We start from the raw sequence: 16329 nt of genomic DNA on the forward strand, positions 1-16329 counted from the left end.
CTTGCTTGAGACCTTAAGAGCCCAGAGACTCTAGACACACAGCCCCTGGGGAGGTGAGAGGCCGGAGGGCAGCCCCCAAACACAGCCGAATGAGCGCAGCCAGAGTGTAAATAAGAAATAAGCTTTTGAGGTTTCTGAGAGAATATCTGGACTTACCTTCATTAATATACCCTAAACGATTAGCAAAATGTACAAGAGGAACATCATAATGCTGAAAGTTATATTGATGATAGCTTGCACAATATGAGACATAAAGATATCTCTACCACGTAAGTCAGTAAGTCTATTTCTTAGTGATGCATTATTGAAAAATAATTCAATGTAAGAAAGTTTTCAGATGAGTACAGAAGATCTCTGTATAGGCTTATATATTTTTTAAAAAGAGGAAACAACCTAAGTTTTCACCTCCTGATGGGTTTCCTACTGATGTCAGAATAAAATTAAAGATCTTTATTGTGACCTGCTAAGGCCTTGCCTACACTGCTTCATCTTGCCTCATTCTTCTTTGAATTTACTGTATCTTAGCCAGTGGCCTTCTGTTGGTGCCTCCGAGAAGTGCATCCCTTTCTACCACAGGGCCTTTGCCCATGATCTCTTCACTTAGAGCACGATGAGCTTCCCTAACCTTTCTTGCCTTTCAGCTGGCTTACCCTTAGCCTCCTAGCTGAAACTGTCATTTCCATAGGAAAGCTTCTGATAGGTCTGGTATTGCAGACCTACTTTCCCCTTGTAATGATCATAATTTTATTTGAAAAAATGTTTCTCGTCATTTATTTAATAGTTTTCTTTTTGCTAAATTTAAAGTTTTAGAAGGATAGAAGATATGTCTGCCTTGTTCAATGCTATTTTCTCCTGCTGCACGTGAGACACTTAGTTCACAGTCAGTAAATGCTTGTTGAAATAATATATCAGTCCCCGTCTTAATGCTCGTTGTTTCAAGAAACAAATGCTCTGTGAGGCTGGTGGAACCAAGAGCATCAACTTGTTCATTTTTAGGACTTTTTTCATCAAGATCTAAGGAATTTCACTTTCTTTGGCTTAGAAAGATATCTAGATATCTTTTCCCCCAAACGAATCATAGAAAAAAGGAAATACACTCTTATAAATGGTTCACATTTGCAAAAGAATAAAAAATTGTTATTATGTGACTGATCCAATGTAATCTTAGAGCTTATCTAAGTTTATTAAATGACCTCAGGATCTGTTTCCCAGATTAGCCTCTGTGATCTGCTGTTCCAGAAACAACATCATGTTCTTTTTAAAAAAAAATTTGACTCTAACCTTATGTCCTTTTATAGTATTTCCTAAGGAAGTTCATCTGTATTTACATCCACAATAGGAGCTTTTGAATATTCCATATTAAATGCATGTGTATGAGTCTGTATTTCCAGATTTGTGAAATTTTTAATAATAGAAATATAGGTTTTATATATGCTCTGTTTTTTTCATATAAACATTTTGAAAATCCTTAATTCCTACAAACAATCTTTACAGAAACTGCTCCCTGGTTTCTATTGCTGGGTTCATGTTAACTATAGTATGGTGCAGAACAAAGTTCATTGCTTTAATTGCAGTATACCTGACCCAAAATGCTATTGGGTTCACATCTGCAAAGTGTTCTCCTGGTATGTCTCAAAGAACACAGATCATTGCTCTTAACCTCTGCATTTCTCTTTACTTGAATCTCTGTTCTCATTTTAAAAAGACTTAAGGGCAGGAGAATATCAATTTCTCCATGAAGGTTGCATTGGATTAATGGCAGTAAAGGCATGATTTAAGGGATGATAGAAGACTCCTTGCTTGATTGACTCCACTGGCCTTTTTATCATTTGTCCTTTAGGCAATCCGTGCTTTGCACTTGAAGGGAGAAGAAAAGGAGTAGCGGCTACTATGACTATTGCCTTCTGAGCTCTCTTGATTTGGGGAGAAGTGTGCTGGCTAGAACTGGAGCCTCTCCTATGGCAGGGAAACACTGTGAAAGTCATGTTGAAGGATTGTTACAACCACAATTACAGAAAGGGCCTGTAACCATCGATTTAGTATCAGTTATGTGGCAGCTAGACCCACAGTTAGGTGATTCACAAAACAAGGTGTTGGAGAAGAGGACAGGACAGGATTCAGAGAGGGAAAAGCATAAAATATATTATTTGGGCAGCCAGATGAACAAAGGCAAAGATATTACAGTGGTCAGAGCAGGGGGTGTACTGGAGTTGTAAGCAGAAGAGTTTGGTGGGAATATAAGGGGTTAGTAAGAATGAGGCAAGCTTTGTAAGGGCCTTAAGTGACACAATGAGTCATGAAAGTTGTATGAATGTGGTATCGCTGTGATTGAAGATGTATTTTAAGAAGATAAATATAATATACATGTTTAAAGTGATTTAGGGAGAAAGAGACCAATTAAGAGGTTGATGTAATAACTAATGAGATTCTAGGAGAGAAGGGAGGCAGAGAGAAACAAAAGAGACAGATGGAAGTCATTGCTAAACATAACATAAATTAATTAATAGCTGTATGAGGTTAGACAGGGAAGAATAAGAGAAATTGAACAACGAGTTCAAGGTTCCTCCCAGGCTTCAAATGTGACTTACTAGTCAAATGAAACAGAGAATTAAGAGTTGGGGCTACTTTAGGAGTGGGGCAAAGGACAGAGAGAAAGAAAAGAATAGTTTACATTTTTATCATGCTGACAGCACTCTAATTAATATTTAGATTTTGCTGAAGTCCTAAAACTATAGAGAATTTTTTCCTGATCAATATCAATATTCTGGGATTTCCCTAATGTCCCCCCCAAATTATGTCTAACCCCATTGCAATCATGAAGCAAATATATTGCAATTGCTGGTTTACTTCCATCCACTCTGCAGTGTTCTCGAGGGCAATGGGAAAAATCCTGGTTATATTCTCAACACCACTGTGTTCATGGTGGGAGTGGTGAGAAATGCAATTATTCTCTTTTCATTAGTTTCTTCACCAACATAAAGAAATTGTTAAATTCCTAATGTGTAGACTAGTAGTGAGGTTGAGTAAGACGCTTAGCGTGGTGTCCAGCACATAGTAATAACTCAGTTTGCTTGTTATTATTGTTATTTTCCACAGATGAAGAAGTGAATCCTTGTGCCTTCCAGTCAAGCTCATAGAGGTAAGAATGTTTTCTATCCTATTTTCCCAGGCAAATTACCTGTATAATTGTGTTACCTATTTCCCAATATTTTTAGTTATTACCTAAATGGTGAGGATGATTGCTTCAGCTTTTTACTTCAAAGAGTCCAGACAAAGAAAGAGCTAAAACAATCTGCAGAGACAAGAGAGGCAGAGATCCCTGTGTGATGGAAAGTTGGGACTTGACTGTTTAAATAGTGATTTCATTAGTCCATAGCTAACTGAAAAAGAAAATAAAGATTGAAGTTAAGTTATAATTACCTTAGACCAAGAGCTATATTTGGCACCATGACTCGGCCTCAGTATCTGTGATTAAAAGCACTTCTGAAATTATCTCAGTAAACCATCAGTTGTGAGGCCATTACACCACCCTGTGTCTCAAACTGGGGTCTGCACAGTGGACAGCTGGCACAGCAGAGTAATGATGGGATACATTCCTAGTGCAGTGATTTTACTTGAATATCTAGGAAGATATAAAATGTATCTAAATGTATTTTTAAAAGTTCACTTTAAAAAAGATACCTGGATAATCTCTAAATATTTGGCAACTAAATGAGTCAAAGAAGGAATTTTAAAGAAAATTAGAAAATACAAAATCAATAAAAATTAATTTCTTATGTTAAATAAAATTGATTTCTAGCAATACTGATCAATAAAACATAAGGAGACAATACAGACGACCAATATCAAGAATGGAAAAGGGGATATCAATAAAAACCCTGTAGATATCAAAAGGATGCTAAAAAAAATATAAACACCTCTTTGCCATGACACTTACAACTTAGATTAATTCCTTTAAAAGCATAGGTTATCTAAACTAACACAAGAAGAAATTTGTGTACCACCGTATCTAGTAAAGAAATTAAGTTCTTAAATAAAAGCCATTTATAAGGAAAATTTCAAGCACACTTGCTTTCAACTTTGAATTCTATCAAAAGTTTGTGGAAAAAATAATCTTACCATTTTTTCCCCGAGAAAACAGAGCAGGAGGGATTACTTCCAAATTCATTTTATGAGGCCAACAACAAAAATCCTGATATCAAAATTGAATGAAATCTTTGCCAAAACAAACAAACAAAAAACTTCCCCCAAGTACCCCCAACTTCAATCTCTATCTCATACCATACACAAAATTACATCCAAATTAGACACTAGACCCAAACACAAAAGCTGTACCTACATTTCATATTCCTAGAAGATGTAGGAGAAAATGGGCTTAGGGTTGTCTGAATGTTTGTGTCCCTCCCAAATTTATGTGTTGAAATCCTAACCTCCAATGGCAATGGTATTAGTAGGTGGAGCCTTTGGGAAGTGATTAGGTCATGCGGGTGGAGTCTGTATGAGTGGGATTAGTGCCCTTCTGAAAAGAGATTCCAGAGAGACCCCTAGCCCCTTCTGCCATCTGACGACACACAAAAAAGTCCGTGACCCAGAAGAGGGCCCTTACTTGACCATGCTGGCACTCTGACCTTGAACTTTGAGTCTCTAGAACTGTGATAAGTAAGTTTCTATTGTTCATAAGCTATCCAGTCTGTTGTATTTTGTAACAGCAGCCAAAATACACAAAGACAGGTAGACAAAGACTTCTTAGGGAAAAATTCAAAGCATTAACTATTAAACAAACAAACAAACCTTGAGAATCATTGGACTTCATCAAAATTAAAACATATTTTCCACATTTTTAAAATTATTGTTAAAGTACAGTTATCTCCCTTTCCCCCCTACCCCAGCCATCCCCACTTCCCACCCTTGATCTTACCCCTTTTTGGTAAAACACCATTAAAAAATGCAAAAGCAAGACATCAACTGGCAGAAAATATTCTCAATATTTATAGCTAACAAGTAACATATTTAAATACGTATTTTAAAAAGTTACAATTCAAAAATACGCAACTCGAAACAAAATGGGCAAAAGTTTGAATAGACACTTCATGAAAGAAGTGCATTAGTTTTCCTTCATGGCAAAGCATATTACTAAGTGGTTTATAAAAATACCCATTTCTTATCTCAAATTTCTGAAGGTCAGAAGTACAAGTGGGCTCAACTGGGTGGTTTGTTTAGTGTTTTTCAAGCCAAAATCAAGATGTTGGTTTGACTGGGCTCTTATTCAGTGGCTCAGGGGAAAAATCCACTTCCAAATTGGTTCAGTTTTTGTCAGAATTCAGTTCCTCATGGCTGTACGAATGAAGTCCCCATTTTTTTGCTGGCTATTGGCTGGGGACTGTGCTCAGCTTCTAGAGGTTATTCTTAAGTCCTTATCCTGTGGCCCTCTTCATAGGAACAATAGAGAACCTCCCTCACATCAAATCCTTCCCATTTGTCAAATCTATCTGACTTTCTCTTACACTACCAACCTCAGAAAATGCTCTGCTTTTAAAGGGACTATGTGATTAAACTAAACTGCCTAGATAATCTGTCCATTTAAAAGTTAGCTCTAATTACATCTGAAAACTCCTTTTTGCTATATAATATAAAGTAATCATGAGAGTAACACTGCAAGGAGGAAAGGACATGACAGTCATCTTAGAACTATGCCTGCCACAAGGAGATATGTGAACAATCAATAAACCATGAAAATCTATGCTCAAAATCCTTAGTCATAAAAGAGATGCAGTTAAAACCACAATCGGGAATCAGTACACACCCAATAGAAGGATTAAATAAAAATTTTTTAAAATGGCCAATATTAAATATTAGTAAGACTGTGGATCAACTGGAACTCTCATATTTTTTTTCTGAAAGGAGTGTACAATGTTTCAATCGCTATGGAGTACATTTTGGCAATTTCTGTAAAGTTTATGTATAGTTATCATATAATCCAGCAAATCAACTGCTTGGCATTTACCCAAGAGAAATGATAACTATATTTACAAAACTTTCATTGAAGCTGTATGCATCACTGCCAAAAACTGGAAATAACTCAAATACATATCTACAAGTGAATGAATAAACAGACTGTGCTGTATTAGACAGTAAAGTTCTCCGCAACAAAAAAGAATAAATTTTGATCCGTGTAACAACATGTATGAAATTTTAAAAACTATATGCTTAATCAAAGAAACCAGACCACAAAAACTATGTACTGTATAACCACATTTATATGCCATTTCTGAAAAGGAGAAACTAATCTCTGGTGAAAGACCTCAGATCAGTGTCACCCTGGGCGGGTGGAGAGGAGAGTGATCAGCCAGAGGCACAGGAAAATGTCCTGGGGAGACAGGCTTATTCTCTGTCTTTAGGGAACATGATTATGGCAAATGTTTTGGATTTTACATGTAGAATGGGTGGCTTTTATTTTATAGAAAAAATTATACTTAACAAAGTTGGTTATAAAATGTATATATTTCTAATGAAAGCAAAGATGTGGTATCTTCTTTTATTGCTTAACACCATTCTGAAATTAAGAGTTCATAAACTTCAAGAGACAATATAAATAGGCTATAAGTTTGAAAAGGAGAAGCAAGCTGTCTTCATTAGTTTGGGCTGCTTAACAAAGTACCACAGCCTGGGTGGCTTAAACAACAACATTTATGTCTCACAGTTCTGGAGGCTGGTAAGTCCGAGATCAAGGCATGGGCAAATGCAGTTATTTGTGAGGGCCCTCTTCCTGGTTTGCCAATATCTACCTTCTTGCCGTGTCCTTACATAGTAGCGGGGGGGGGGAGAGAGACAAGAGAGAGCTTTAGTGTCGTTCTGTTCTTATATGGACCCCAATCCCATGGTGGGCCCCCAATCTCATGACATCATCTAAACCTCTCAAAAGCTCCTCCTCCTAACACCATCCCATTGCAGGGCAGGTTTCCAACATGTGAGGCTGGGGTGGGCACACAAACCTGCAGTGTGTAACACAGTGTAACTATCATTTCCAGACAAAATTGTGTTTTCTGGGAAGTGAAGGGAACATGGTAATATTGGGAATGTTGAGAAAACTTAGTAGATGGCTGAATATAAAATAAATACACAATTGGCTAAAAATATAAACAACTAGTGCATTCTTAAGAGCAGTACAACAAATGAAAACAAAATAAGAAATTTGTATGATCAATCATTATAAGATATGAACAGATCTAGGCAAATTTAATATTGAGCTAAAAAGAAAACAAATTGCAAACATGTTTTTAGATGGAAAGAAAGATGCTAAAAATATGATATTTCTTTGTAAATTACTTACTAGATTTAATAGAATTCCCAAAAGAGAACAGCTAAGAAAATTTTGTAAAGAGTAAGAAGGGAACTGACATCCTCAGAGTTAAAATACATTTCAAAGCTATAATAGTCAAATACATGATCATAGTAAGAGCATAGAAACATTGAAAAACAGGTCAGTTGAACAGACTAGGTAGCCCAGAAACAGATCTTATTATGAAAGAGTTATATGTCTATGACAAACGAGGTATTACACATCAGGACAAAAGAAAATAATTGTTCAATAAATGGTGTTTGTATAACAAACACATTATTAACTTAGTTCTCATCTAATAGCATAGGCCAAGATTAATTCCAGAATCAAATTTAAAAATCCTCTAGCCCTGGAGGGTGTGTCTCAGTGGAATGAGTGCTGGCCCGCGAACCGGAGGGTCGCTGGTGCAATTCCCAGTCAGGGTCGATGCCTCAGGTCCCCAGGAGGGGCTGCATGAGTGCAACCACACACTGATGTTTCTCTCCTTCTCCTTCTCTCCCCTTCCCCTCTGTCTAAAAATAGATAAAATCTTTTTCAACTCCTTTAAACAAATATAAATAAGGATTAATACTTGATAACTAAAGCACTGAAGTACAATGCCATGGCAAAAAGAAACAAGTGAGCTGTAGAGCAGCAATTTTCAATCGGTGCCACAGCACACTGGTGCGCCACAAGAATTTTTAAAACATGCAATATCTGACTATTTAGTCAGGGGCACTGACCTCTTTTTCCTTAGATTGTCAAATGAAAAAAAATGCCAACAGCCAACAAAATAGCCTTTTGGTGTAAATGAATCAAAATTATACCTATTATTTTCTCAGATAGGCAAAAAAAATATATTTTTTGGTGTGTCGCAGAATTTTTGTAATTACTTTACATGTGCCATGAGATGAGAAAGACAGAAAATAGCTGCCTTAGAGGGAAGCACCATGAAGGCAGAGACCCTAGAGGTCTGACTTATCACTGACTTCTGTGGCCAGTAGGAGATCTAGCCAATTGTGTGTGCACTAATAAATCTTTATACAATTCATACATTTGTAAAATGTATGAAAATAATTGTTTATTTTTTGTAAAGGCAGAACCACTATCAATTTTAAAATGGCAAATTGTGAAAAATATTTGTCATATATATATGAAATAGGATTAATATCCTTCTCTTATTAAGAGTTCATGTAAATGATAAGAAACTTCTTTGAAGCTCATTAGATGGATAAATATGTGACCAAACTGTTCACAATAAAAAGAATACAGAAATTAATGAGCATTTGAAGAAATACTGAGGACTTCTGGTCAAGAGGGAGGTATAGGTACACACATTTTGCTTCCTTGCAGAACCACAAAAAGAACTATAACTAAATCTCAAAACAAATAATACCCAGAACTGTCAGAAATTCAAACTGCCTGGAAGTCTGACAACCAAGAATTTAAAGAAGCCACAATCATCCAGATGGGTATGAGGGTTGGAGATGCAGAGATGGGGCAGAGAGGTGAGGAGAATGGGTGTGGCACAGAGTGACAGCTGTGATGGTGGTGGCAGAACAGATGGTCCCACATTCACCTGTGGTGGATAAAAATAGGGAGGGATACCTTGGGAGTGAGCAATCCCAGCTCTAGACCAGACCACACAGCCCAGGGTTCCAGTGCTGGGAAGATATATCCCCATAACTGCTGGCTGTTAAAACCACTGGGGTTTGGGGTAGCAGAATAAACTGAGGGATTTTCAAGAAGCTTCACTTAAAGAGCTTGCACAATCTTAAAACATACACAAACCCACCCACTCTGGGATTCAAAACCAGGGCAAGAGCTCAAAGGGTGCCAGTCACATACGGAAAGTAGGTGAGATGACTGGATATGGGGCAATTGTCGAGCAAACTCCCAGAGGCCAGGCAGTAGCACAGTCCCCTCTCTCAGTGCTCCCCCGCACAGAACCGCGAAGTGGTGAAGCGGGTTGCCCCACTCTGGCCTAACACTCTGACCTACACATTTATAGGTGCCTTTTATGGAGAGTCAAAGCAGCTCTACTCAATACACGGAAACAAACACAGGGAGGCTGCTAAATTGAGGAGGCAAATAAATATGGCCCAAATGAAAGAACAGAACAAAACCCTAGAAAAAGAACTAAATGAAATGGAGATAGCCAACCTATCAGATGCAGAGTTCAAAACACAGGTGGTCAAGATACTCAGAGAACTCACTGAGTAAGGCAACAACATAAAGGAAGAAATGAAGATTACATTAAGTGAGATAGGGAAAAATCCACAGGGAACCAACAGTGAGGGGAAGGAAGTTGGGATTCAAATAAATGATTTGGAACATAAGGAAGAAATAACCAGAACAGAAAGAAGAAACAAGAATTCAGGAAAATGGGAATGTATAAGAAGACTTTGAAATATCTCCAAATGTGCCAACATCTGAATCATAGGGCTGCCAGAAAGAGATATGAAAGAGCAAGAAATTAAAAACTTATTTGAAAAAATAATGAAAAAACTTTCCTAATTTGGTAAAGGAAATAGAAATAGACATACAAGTCCAGGAAGCACAGAGAGTCCCAAACAAGTTGGACCCAAAGAGGACCACACCAAGACACATCATAATTAAGAGCCAAAAGTTAAAGAGGGAATCTTAAAAGTAGCAAGAGAAAAGCAGAGAGTTACCTGCAAAGGCGTACCCATAAGACTGTCATCTGATTTCTCAAAAGAAAGTTTGCAGACAAGAAGGGACTGGCAAGAAGTATTCAAAGTGGTAAAAAGCAAGGACCTACAACCTAGATTACTCTATCCAGCAAAGCTATCATTTAGAATGGAAGGACAGATAAAGTGCCTCTCAGACAAGGTAAAGCTAAAGGAGTTCATCATCAACAAGCCAGTATTACATAAAATGTTAAAGGGACTTATTTAAGAAAAATAAGATAAAAACTATGAACATCAAAAAGGCAACAAATTCACAACTATCATCAGCTGAATTTTAAAAAAAAAGCAACCAACTAAGCAAACCACAACAGGAACAGAATCATAGGTTTGGAGCTTATTTGGAGGGTTATCATCTGGGAGGAAGGGGGAGAAGGGATAAAGGTGCAAGGATTAAACGGCATCACTGGTAGGTGCAAAATAGACAGGGGAATTTTAAGAATAGTATAGAACATTGAGAAGCCAAAGAACTTACATGTACAACCCATGGACATGAACTAAGGGAGGGGATCACTGGAGGGAATGTGGGTACTGGGCAGGGGATGGCAAAGGGGGGAAATTGAGACAACCATAATAATATAATAAAATATACTTTGAAAACATTGAATGTTAATGAAAAAGAGTTGTGTATTATCTGTCAAATTATAAGATTAAAAAAATAAAAATATCCAATGAGAGTTTGGTAGTAATAGTGTTACTGATCCAAAGTCTGTGTGTCTGAAGCTTCAAAAGACTAAAACTCAAAATGTCAGAGTTTGGAGTAACGAAAGGTTTATCCATCTAGAATTTGCCGATAGAGGAGATGAGAGACCTGGTGGTCTTCAAAAAGGAGTTAAAGGGAAGGAGGGATGGAAGAGGCAAGAGGTGACTGAGGACCACAGACATCCAGGCCCTAGCAGGGGTCAGAGGAAGATTGTACTTAGTCTGTTGGCCCTAGCTGATGTGAGCATGATCACAAGGTTCCTGGAAATATTTGCTAAACAGTGCATACTTCCCTTATCGCTTTGGAAGAGGAACTTTCTGGTAAGGGGTCGCTTTTGTAAAATTCAAGCCATAAACAGAATTCCTCTACTGATTATTGTGTCTATGTGCAAAAAGTTATTAACCTAAAAGCTTTAGGACCAAAGGAGGCTTGAACAAGATGGAGTGGGGGAAGCCAAACAGTTCACTGTTGTAAGAGGTCGTATCACGCAGTTTGGTACAAACTATTGTAAGAAAGTAATATTGCATTGTGTATTCTCAGCCTTAAAAATATGTACTACTTTTGACTCTGTAATCACTTTTCAGATAATGTATCTTAAAGAAATTATCCAATACAAAAAAACTTATAAAAAGTTTATCATAGAATTATATATGGCAATGAAAATTTGGCAAGTCTATGCCTAACAACAGAAAAATGGGTTTAAATGTTTGGTATAGCCACCCAATGGAATACTATGCAACCATTTAAATTGTTCTTATAAAGATTTTAAAATATTGGGAAATAATGGTTTTAAAAGATACTGTGAGGAAAGTTTTGTGATTGCCAACAATAGAAAATATGCATAGAAAAATAATAAACATACCATAAGTGTTACCTTTTCCTGAAGAGGTACTCTCTCAACACTTTAAAGGGATTATGTTATTTACCCTCACATCACACCTAGGATACTTTTTTTTTATTTGTACCACTGAACGACTGAGGAAGCTGATTCACAAAGTAACTAAGTAACTTGCCCAAGTCGCTGGGGTAACACGTGGGATAGCAGGGTTCGACGGAGGACTAGCTTCTATATCCATGCTTTTCATCACTGCACTATATGGCTTGTTTCTGTTAAAATGTAACAAAATGTTTTCACTAGTTTTATAGGTTTGGGGCTCATTGCCTCTCTATACTTTATATAACTTCCAAAGTTTTTACAATAAGCATTTATCATTCTAAATAATCTTAATAATTTTATTAAGATCCCCAAATCAACTTGATTCTGTATAGTCACACCCAGATCCTGTATCTGGGAATTATTTGCAGCCTTGGGAGCCTCTGGTTCCCATTTGGTCTTGTTCACGGGGTCTCCTGGATTTTACCTACAGTATGTCCAGATCCCCATTCTTTTTTAAAACCATTTTTTAATTGTTGTTCGAATACAGTTGTGTCTAGATTCCCATTCCTGAAGCATGCTTTTTTACCCTGCGCCTGTGTGGCATCAAACAGCTCAAGGGTGCAGTTGCCAAACTTTAAAAGGCCGCAGGGCCAGAGTCTTCTGGACCCTCCCGGGTGCCACCCCACGAGGCCCTGCAGACTCCTAGCGGCCGCGGGTTCATGCTTCTGTCGCTGGATGAGTCCCGGCACCCATCCAAGAATGCAGCCTCCTTCCTAGAGTGAGGTGCCCATGGGGAAATCCCCTGGGGCTTGCAGGCGGGAATCGGCCTCTGCCCACAGTCAGAGAGGCCGGGAGGCCGCAGGGTTTGAAATTCATGCCAGGCACCAGCTCCGGTGCCAGAGGTCTTGGAGCAGTGCCTCTTGGGTTGGGGGATGCGCATGCAGCCACAGAGGCAGCAGCCACCTGCTTGACCATCATCTATCAGACTGGGGAAGTTGCTGAAAACAGTGATTCTTTCAATCTAACTGTGCAGTCAGTGCCTGAGATAAGCGAGTGTTAATGAAAGAAGGTTTTCTGGGACAAATTTACGGCTTGTGTCCTGGGTTGAGGAGGGGGGGAATTATTGTGGGGTGAGTGTATTTTAAACACGTTTTCATCTTGAGAATAAATGATCTCTGGTGGGGAACATGAGTAGGGGGAACGGTTTGTGCAGCCGTGGGAGCCGAAGTCCCACTTTTGTGGTGTTAGGGCAAGGGATGCCTTGTGAAAGCGCGGCCCCTGGGTAACCAAGTTTTCCAGGTCCCCGGGGCTATTATTCGGCTTAAGCCTGCCTTGTTCCTGGGAGACATTCGCAAGCACGAGCGTAGCCCGGCAGCCGGTTCTTCTGCCTGGAGTAAGCTTTTCACTTCACTGGTCTGCTCAGGGAAAAATGGTGAAACCCGCAAATCTGCTTCCTTATGTGGTTAATAAAAGGGCGCAAAGAAGAGCCCAGGGAGAGAAAGAATGCTAGTGACTTGCGTAGTATTTTGACGTTTAAAAACCCGACTCTGGTGAATCACTCAATCACGTATTTCAAGTTTCAGTGTCTAATGAAGTTTGGGGGACGTAAATTACTTGCTGTTTGCAAAATCTCTGCACAGTGTGCCCCAAGTTCACGGCTCCCATGTGGAAAGCTGGGCTGAGCGGGGGTGGGGAGGGTCTCCAGTCGCAGGCGCTGCGCTCGGGGCTTCTGCCGCGTTTCCTGCCTCGGAGTTGCGGCATCCGCCCCAGCCCAGAGCAGTTTGTGCAATTTAGAAACTCGATAGGAGGCAGCAGCTGATCTCCCACCACCCTAAAAATAATCCACTCAGGCGCGCTGCGTGCTTCGGCTAGGGGAGGAAAACTCTGCCTTCGGAATAAGTGAGTCCGTCTTTTACATCAGTATCATTAACAATTTTTAAGAATAACTGTAAACTGTAGCTTTGAATCTAACGTTTCGGCAACCCAAAGGCGCCCGCGCACTCTCCAGCGCTCGTCTTCTCGGAGGCTATTTCTAGGATTAAGGGAAAGGGCCTCCGCCGGGATGAGAGGGCGTGGGGATCAGGTTTCCAGCGTTCCTAGCAAAGCTCTGGCGGCTCCTACTTAAACCAACTGGAGACAGTGCAAGGAGTCATTACTAATTTTTTTTTTTTTACTCTTAGACATTTCCCGTATTGTTCACAAAGTAGCTTTCTATCTGTTTAATTTTTGTTACTCTTTGCTTTTTAGGAGTTCTGTTTCCCGGGGTGAAATGTACGCTTAAGCCAGTGTAGGAAGCCGGTGTTTTGAAGGTAGAGCGAGTACACCAGTAGGGGTTTGAAGCAGCGTCAGATTGTCCAAGGTATTTATTTGTTGCTTTATTTGTTCAGTTTGAGATTTTAAAATATCCCATTGGAGTGTCCATCTAAGGAATCTTACCTGTTGAGTAGTTCCAGCATTTCCTTGCGTTTGCTATCAAACTCAATGGGTGTGTTCAGATCCTTAGCCAATGCTCATTTTTTCCCCCCAGTGATTTTCCTACTTGGATCTGTCGTTCATAGGCAGATAGATAAACAGACGGGCATATTTTAGTTCTCATTTTATGAACTATCGGCTGAATAACTTAAAGATGTTATTACGTTTGTTTTCATAACTGATCTCATCCTGAAAATGTCCTAGATAAGGATAAAGTCCTAAGTAAGTTCTTTAAGATGTCATGTTTCTTTCTCATAACATAATTTGATTGATCTCTGGATAACTAAAAAAATGAGTTACTGTGCCTGTAAGGATGAAAGCTTTAATGTTGCTTTTAGCATGTTTTCTTTAGGTGTTTCCAGCATGTTACATTCCCAGGGATTGCTGTTGCATTAGAACTGACACTTTCTGCTGGATAACCAGAGAAGAGTACTAGTTTCCCCTTACTTTGTGCTTGTCAACCAAATCCAATATTTTTTAACTCTGAAGGGAGTTCTTTGTGCAGCGCCTTTCATAGAATAAGAATACCCAGAGTAGTATTCTTGCCGTGAAATTATGTTTGGTCATCAAGGAGTATTTTCTTCTTGTTTTCTGCTCTGCAGACCATCCCTATAATCAAAATTTCACTTTTGATGTTTGTCTTTAAAGTGTATTCAATCAAATTCTCCAGCTGTATCCATGGTCATAAACCCTTGAACATCTTTCCGTGGGTTTATGCTCGTGAGGAAAATGTCATGTCTTCCTGTCTCGTCTCCCTTCCTGCTCCCCCTTCCTTGATGCGGGCCTCTGTCAGTGCTTGGCTGAACTGGACAGATCCAGAAGGGGCGGGGCTGAAAGATGTCAGGGGGCAGAGTTTAGCCAGCAAGAGCACCAATTTGTATCCTTCCCAAAGCCTTCCTAAACTAACCTGGGTAGGGAAACCTTGAAAGGCATTCGGAGATCTAAAAATTAGTTAAAAATACTGAGTGAATAAAAAAAACTCTTTAGGTAAACACAATGATTTTTGATATACCTACAAGTTTATTTCTTCCCTCTTTTTGGTCCATGTTGGGCTACAGTATGGACTGGCTGTTAGAATGTGGCACCTGCACACTGGGTTTTAGAGAAAGAGGCTAAGGGTCCAAGGTACAAGATAGAAAAGGAGGTAGGAGAAAAGGCAGAAGGAGAGATGTGGTGAAAGAGACAGTGAACAGGTTGGGAGCCAGGGGGAATCTGAGTTTAGAGACTATGGCGGAAGGAATAAATCATTCTAAAGCTTTTGCTTTACCAGTCTGGAGTAGGGACCTCCATGTGACAATGTCCTTGTATATTTCACTGTCTCTTAGATGATAACTTTTCCATTAGACCCAGAACTATTGGGATTAGTGTGGCCTGTACAGTCTAAGACCATGAGGACTGTTCTGTCACATGCAGTATTGGGTTCCTGGTGTCTAGCACATGCTCAGCATCAATAAGTACATTCATAGTTAGTTGGTTGTCAGCCTGGCATCCCAGGCATCAGATGCATGGCTGAAACTGTTCTTCGACTTTTTCAGGTTGTTGAACTTCTCTGATATTTTCTTTCCACAGTCACACACATTTGTCAAAAGGTTACTTAACTGGTTGGTTTTAAGATTAAATACTAAGCAGGTGATGCTTGGAGCTAATAAAGTGTATGTTGTGCAAATTCAGAATATCTTTTAGCATCTGACTCAGTGATAATGATAGTGTGGCCAGTTGGAATATTATAATTTTGGATAAAATTATAAAACCAGCTAAAATAAATAGGACAGTTTATACATGTTTGTCAGTTTAGAGGGGGCTTAAAGTTTTCTTTTATCACCTCTACTAAAAATTCCATTACTAGTTATTAGTGTTTAGTTTATGTACTTTTCATCTTTACCAGAAATACATCTAACATATAATTATAAACTCATAACTTCCATTTTACTGTTATTTTAAAAAAATCTCAAGTCCTTTTTAATTATTTAGTTTACTATCTTAGAATCTTATAGCTGTAAGGATTTGCCAAGTATATAACCTTGAGTTTTTTTTTAAGTGTGACTTTTTTTTTAAAGATGAGAAGACGTCTCAACTTGAGAGCATTTAAATTATTTTTTAAAAGGGTTAATCAGAAATAATATGTGAAAGGAACTTCACATAAGCTTTAATAGACTACAAGTACATAGGCTTTCTAACTAGTTCTATTTACATCGTGCTTTATACAACTTCTGCTTGAAATTCAGTTTCCCCTGTAGTTTACCTTTTGTGG

General features: G+C 38.7%; 1 protein-coding gene across 4 annotated transcripts in view; it reads left to right on the forward strand.

The window, feature by feature from the left end:
• The first annotated feature begins 13375 nt into the window (after positions 1 to 13375).
• Positions 13376 to 16329, forward strand: part of ABCC9 (ATP binding cassette subfamily C member 9) — a 114847-nt gene continuing 111893 nt past the window's right edge. For 3 of the 4 annotated variants that reach the window (XM_045829307.1, XM_045829308.1, XM_045829310.1), the window contains exons 1-2: positions 13376 to 13505; positions 13854 to 13965. The gene's annotated coding sequence lies outside the window, so the exon portion shown is untranslated. The remainder of the gene's footprint in view (positions 13506 to 13853; positions 13966 to 16329) is intronic. The other variant, XM_045829309.1, reaches the window with a different exon arrangement.

This window comes from Phyllostomus hastatus, unplaced genomic scaffold, assembly GCF_019186645.2.
Source record: "Phyllostomus hastatus isolate PE091 unplaced genomic scaffold, TTU_PhHast_1.1 phas_scaffold_93, whole genome shotgun sequence".
NCBI lineage: Eukaryota > Metazoa > Chordata > Mammalia > Chiroptera > Phyllostomidae > Phyllostomus > Phyllostomus hastatus.